Raw genomic sequence first — 7,147 nt, forward strand, 5'->3', positions numbered from 1 at the left:
CAGAGGCCCATTATAAAAACCACTTACAACCAGTACTCCCCTCCGCTAACAGCTTGTGGTTTCAACATACAGCTGTTACAACTCAAGGAGGACAGGAAGCTGTAAATCCATGTGGTCAACCAGAAATAGCCCAGCTTATTCATCGTGATCCTGAAAGGTGTGCAAGTGTTTAGCTAATTCGACATCAAGATGTTGACAACTGTAAGGTTGGAGGGCCATTGTTGCTCAAATTCATCAATGTAGATATGTTGATGAGGGTATGACCAGAGATTACTTATATTGAAGCATGTGAAGGGATTCAAGGGAGAAATGGTGACCAAATCTTCCATAATGTTGGGTCTTGAAGAATCTGATAAAGAGATAAAGAAAACAATGAACGACACATGTGCTATGGGTGTTGATATCCTTACAATGGAACAGTATTTGCAGCCAATGGCTTTCAAAGAACGAAATTTGATTAGTATTGTTGATACAGGCTCTCGAAAAACAATGGCATATTATTTACCTGCTATTGTTCATGTTAATATGCAACCTTATCTAGCTTCAGATTTTGAACCCTGAATGCGAGCATTCTTGCATTCATAGTCGTTGCATTATTATTTGTGGAAGCTTACGCACACCTTTCATGAAGAAAAGATTATGGTGCTATTACTATTGAGGAAGCTAACTCCACGACAATGTCATGATTGTTTTGATTGACATTGCTGATTCTTTGGGTGATAGTCAACAATTTGGATGAATTTCCTAGCGATTAGAATCTGGATAAATATGATGCCAAAAAGAAACTGCTTTGAGCACATTGTAGCTAAACTCCAATTCATGTGTAAATCACACCATTTCTGGATTGAGGATTGTGAAAGCAGGTTTACTATGGAATAGTTTCTGGTGTTGAATCATTAGGTCTCAAAAGATATAGGCCTATAATAGTGGTTAAGAGGTGCCTCAATTTCCATTGTTCTGGACCTGTAGCACTCAAAGGAAGACATAAATCATGCCAATAATATTGTGGCTAATAACACTGGACGGGTGAGGAAAATCGCACAAGTATAAACTTGTAATGTCAATAGAGAAGGGGTTAAAATATGTAGAGTGCCCCAATCTAGATCCACCACATCTATTCAAATACCATAGCTTTATCACACAGATCTTGTATATACAGCATGAAAGGGTATTCAGATTTATTTACGAAAAATAGAAATCAATCTTAGATGCCTTATAAAGTATTGATTTGGCCGTAGATTCAATGTGTGCAAGGTCAAGTTGCAGATTGGGTATGGGCATCTTTTAGAGCCCAGTTTTGATACAGAGACAACAACTCTGAGCAAAAATAAGGAAAATTCTTTTGTGATTTCAAGTGTGACTGCTTTTTCCAAATATTGGTTGAGTTTTTACTGCATTTTCCCATTGTTTTATGTCACTCTTTAAGATATTTTTACTGCTTTTTCCAATTCTTTTATGTCACTCTTGGCCTCAAAGTCAATCATTTCTTTGGATATTTTTACTTCTTTTTCCCATTCTTTTATGTCACTCTTGGCCTCAAAGTTAATAGTTTCTTTGGTCTGCCAGCTGTTGTTCTTCTTTTTCTTCCCTGGCTTTTGGCAAGCACTGTTCTTCTCCACTTTTACTACTCTATTTGAAGAATGAAGAAACCAACCATTACAGGCCTGCAGGTTTATACACTTCAGTTATTGGTTCTTCATCATAAACTAATGTTTTCTCCATTCCCATTCCCATTGCATTTGTGGAGCCGCAGCTGCTCAGAAGGGTTGTTGAACTCCTCCTCTGGGGTTTCTGCCTGATTCATTAATTGATAATATCAAAGGCATCATGGAGAGAAGAGAGTTAAAGTCTTCAGAGGGAAGAAGTTGCATGCAGAATTTCCATATGTTGATCAGGAATGCAGCTGGGTTTTTCTTGGCATTAACTATCCTGGCTATTGCATTTTCACCTGCAGGTGATGTTTCAATTCAGGGGTTAAATTTTGCTAATTTCCATTTTACATGTTTAAATTTTGCAGTTTGTTTTCTATAACACGCCAAGATTTATAATATAAACTTATTTTTACCATAAAATTTGGCAAAATTTTAAGTTTTAAGATCAATTTCCATTCTTAAACTTTTCCATCCTTATCAAGGACATGAATACAAAATTAACTTAAAATTTATCTACATTGTGTTCTTTACAGGTGCTTATGATCCACTGGATCCAAATAGTAACATAACGATCAAATGGGATATTGTGTCTTGGACTGCAGATGGATATGTTGCAAGTAATGCCCTTTCATCAAATAGGTCTTGAATTATAATTCGCCCTCCTCATTTTCCTGAAATAGATGTTGAGCTTTTCTGAATTTCATTCCTAGTAGCCTACAGTTTAAATTCTCAAAGCTTGACATCATGACAAATTTGGAAAACCTTCAAGTCAGGTAGAGTTTATTTTGATATTGATGAAAATTTCTGATAAATTGTGTTGTATTGATTGGTATGTTCGATATTTTGAGTAAATACTTCACATTTTTAATTAGCTTTATGTCCTTGAAATTAAGTAAGTATTCACTAGAAACATTGGTACAATTTACTAAACATTCCCTGAAAATCTTCATGCTAGAACTTATTTTACTCTTTGCTGAGTCTAATGAGCTTCCCTTTGTAGGTGGCCGTGACCATGCACAATTTTCAGTAGTACCGCCATATACCAAGCCCCCAGGATGGACTTTGGGTTGGCACTGGGCAAAAAAGGAGGTCATCTGGGCTGTGGTTGGTAGCCAGACAATAGAGCAAGGAGATTGCTCCAAATGGAAATTAGGTGTTCCACATTGTTGCAAGAAGTACCCACCGTTGTTGATCTCTTACCAGGTGTGCCTTACAATCAGCAATTTACTAATTGCTGCAAAGGTGGAGCATTGGCATCTTGGGCTCAGGATCCTCCAAATTCCATCACATCCTTCCAAGTTAGTGTGGGCAATTCAGCGACCACTAACAAAACTGTCAAATTGCCAAAGAATTTCACTTTGAAGGCTCCAGGACCAGGTTATACTTGTGGCCCTGCTAAGATTGTTAAACCCAGCCTGTTCTTTAGTCCAGATCGCCGCAGAACCACTCAAGTTCTGAGTAATACACTATTATAATCCCTCATAATTTATATATTTGTGAATGTTATGTGTTTCACTCTGAGCTGGCTAAGTCTTATATTTGAATTTCCCTTGTCCTTGTGCAGTGACATGGAATGTAACATGCACATATTCTAAGTTCCTGGCTCAGAAAAGTTCAACATGCTGTGTCTCCTTATCATCGTTCTATAATGATACTATAACACCATGCCCTACTTGCACATGCGCTTGCCGGAACAACATAACTCAACCTGCTTGTATTGAGTATGATTCTTATTCCCTTGCAAATTCATTCAATTTATTTACATGCCATAAGACACCTCCACTACATTCGCCACTTAACTTGAATCGACTTCGACTGTGAATTTGAAGGAGGTAAGAAAGGAGAAGGAAGGAAATCAAGAAGCAAAATTGGGATTCATCTCTGCTGCAATGGCTCATTCAGCAGATCCCCTGGTAGTAGGAAGAGTGATAGGCGATGTTATTGACATGTTCGTGCCTTCAATGGACATTGTCGTCTACTATGGATCCAAGCAAGTCACCAATGGCTGCGATATCAAGCCCTCTGCTACTGTTGACTGCCCCAATGTGCAAATAGCGGGTCGACACTTCGACGAGTGTCTCTATACTCTGGTACCCATTTCATCAATAATTTAATTCCAACACCTTTGGTTTCATAGAATGAATATTTACATATAAATTTGTTATGGTTCTTCTATGAATGCATGCATTTACATTTGATCAAGTAATGACAGACCCAGATGCTCCTAGTCCAAGCGAACCCAACATGCAGGAATGGGTTCACTGGTATAATAAATTCCTTCCCTTCTCCTTTCTTCAGTTTATACAAACATGCAGGAATGGCTTCACTGGTATAATAAATTCCTACCCTTTTGCTCTCTTCAATTTATACAGACAATACACTAAAAAAAATTGAAAGAGAGACACTTTAATGGTATTAATATTTGGTTATTATTACCAGGTTTGATATGCACATCAAGGTTACAGAGTTCATATCTCCAGTTTTAGTATTCTAATATGCATGTTTGAGCTTCACAGCCTCTGCAATCTTATCAAAGTTTCTAGTGCATATTAGACTAGATAGATCTGATTTTATTTGGTAGTTCTCACATTCAATTATAACTTGATGTTGTCTAAACAATGGCACCGGTTTAGATCATGTTGTGCCATTGTCCATATTCAATGAACTCACTACCTTTGTCCATATTCAACGTACTCAGTGCTGCCACAAAATGGCACATACATAGAAGCTGAGTCATTCCCATCCTCACATAGAGTTGCCAGCACTTCCTCTTCCTCCTTTTGCATTTGTACTATCACCACTTCATTGCATATTTGCCACACCATACTATTTAGTATTTTTATATGGGCCAATACATTGTCCTAGTCATCCCAGCTGTATAATGCACAGTTGTACCATTGTAACACTAACATAGGCACCAGAAGCTATGCTACTAGAAAGGATTAAAAGTAAAGTAGGATGCTAAGACCTTAATGTCTTTGCATGTCAAACACTATGTAATAAATATTCAGGTTTGCACATGGAGTTCATAGGTTCAAGGGTAAAACATTGAGATCTGTGGCCAGCCCTAATAGATTCAAGGTTGTTTTCTTCTGGACTGTAACACTATCTAAGAAACATTTTGTTTGCTCATTGAGTCTGTTGATTCAAAGTTAAAATCAATATTATCTAATAAAGAGTTTCTTTTCAACAAGAGCTAATAGATTCAAGGTTAAAATATTCAGGCCTGCAACTAGAGTTAATAACTTAATAGATCCATATTCAAGGTTAAGAAATCTTTTTTTTTGGCCTGGGAAACACTATCTAATAAATATTCAGTTCGAAATAATAGTCTTTGGACAATCAAGTATTATTTAATAAATATTTTGAGTATTTTCAAAAACCTAGGGATCATATATTCACTTTTAAAACATTAAAATAACAGTTTTTGTCTTGTCAAAATACCATATAATTGGTACTAGAGAATAACAAATTCAAATTTTTGAATATGAGGTTTGCACACAATTATTATTTTATTCTGGCTAACCAAAATAGATCTGGTGAAAATGGATCTATTATTTATGGTAGTTCTTTAAATTTGGTATCTCAGTGAACTTTGCACCCAGCGTAAAAATAGATTGATAAAGATGGATATAATGTTGGTTGGTATTGGTAATGGGAGTTTATTCATAGTTTTTCTTATAATTTGGTATCTCTTTGAGGTTTGCAGCTGGTTGATGGATAGATTGTAGTTCAATTGGATCTACTCTAATTTTCATTCGGCTTTAATACATCATGGATGGCTTTAATACATCATGGATTTTTGTGGACTTTAATGGTTAAGAAAATTCTATCATAGTGTATTAGGTTAAGATGGTTTATTTACTTATTTCTCCTGTCTTTTGCTTAAGTTTATATATTCTTTGATATTAAGATGCTTTTTTAATAGGTTTGATGAAGATTAATGTATTCTAGTTTACTAGATTAATATATTTTGTTTTAATAATTTTTTTGTTCTCATCATCTTAAAGATAACATGAAGTTAAGATGAATCATTTTAGGTCTAAACTTTTGTGGTTTTAGGTTTAGTTAAGATTAGTCTCTTCTATCTTGTGAGATTAATTTGTTTTGTTTTACTTTTTTTAATTGTTTTAATTTTTTAGTTGTTTTTACATAAGGTGATAAACTCTTGAACCGAGAATTTTTTGTCAGTTTTTTTAAATACTGACTTTTAAGCATTGAGGTGTGATATTTTCGAGGTTTAGATAGAATTATACTATCTTTAGGTTAGATTAAATGGAACTGATATTCTTACGGAATAGATAGATTTTTACATTCTTATGTTAGATTAAATGGAACTATGTTGGATTCTACTAGGTTATTTACAGTTGTTTTAAGATAATGGTCAATAAGTTGAATAAATAATAATTTTTGTTTTTGTATTGGTGATCCCACTCAGGATAGTGACTGATATTCCTGGAGCCACAGATGCAGCTCAAAGCCAGCTAGCCTTTTCACTTGGTGGACTGTGTGGATTACATAGTACTTAGCCTTCATTCCTTCTATTTTTAACAGTTCAAAATGTTGTTTAATTTCATATTTTATCTCAGTGGTTGAGTTTACAAGTTTTTGCAGAGCATGAAATAGATATGCTGTGATTTGTGACATGATGTACTTTCTATCCCATTAACTATTTTGGTCATATTTTTTTTCGCATGCTTTGTAATACTAAGTACTTTTCCTGTCTATCAGCAGAAATCATGAAGTTCGATGCGTGCAAAGGAGTATGCTTCTGGATACCCTTGCAAAAGAATTAGCTCCAGGAAAGATGAGATTCAATGCTAAAGTTGTTTCCATTCAACAGTCTACAGATTCTTATTTAACTATAGTAAAACTGGGAGATGGAACACTTATCAAAGCTAAGGTAGCATCTTAAATCCAAACTTCTGACTCCCATTTGAAGTAGTAAAACTTGGGCGTAATTCTAACAAATTACCTGGCAGTTACTCTACAATAAGCCTTCTGAAGCTGAAGCAGAATAATTACATATCCTTGGAATGTAACAATGTAACAGAGTGCTGAGCCCCTCTGGAGACATCCTTCTATAGACTTTGATTCTCAAATGATATTTGAGGCATCCCTATTCTCCTATGTTTTTTACCTGTTTTCTATGGAATGGGGATGAGAACAGGAATGCCACAAATATCATTTGATGCATCTCCAGTTTTGTGGGAATGGCTCATTGGATGTCGCTGGGACATCCCCTACATGAAGGGACCATTCTTAGGATATTCCCAGCAAGAAAGGCACTAGTCTGCCATTCCTGAAATTTGGTTCTATGTTGGAGCCATTGGTGAAATTCATTTTCTTGCCAATTCTTGTTGGAAGATAGAGTCATTAACCTTTGTCCCATTACAATGTCAACCTGCAAAGACAATTAAAGCATTGGATAAAGATGCACCCTTTATACTACAACAAACCTTTCATAGGTTGTTTGAGACAAATAAAATGCAAGC

General features: G+C 35.5%; 1 pseudogene; it reads left to right on the forward strand.

Annotated features, from left to right (window-relative positions):
• Positions 1-1,827: 1,827 nt before the first annotated feature.
• On the forward strand, positions 1,828-3,473 carry LOC149258024 (COBRA-like protein 4; annotated as a pseudogene).
• The last annotated feature ends 3,674 nt before the right edge of the window (positions 3,474-7,147 follow it).

Source organism: Pinus tabuliformis, chromosome 6 (assembly GCF_031772625.1).
Source record: "Pinus tabuliformis cultivar Carrire ecotype Pingquan chromosome 6, CPIR1, whole genome shotgun sequence".
Taxonomy (NCBI): Eukaryota; Viridiplantae; Streptophyta; class Pinopsida; order Pinales; family Pinaceae; genus Pinus; species Pinus tabuliformis.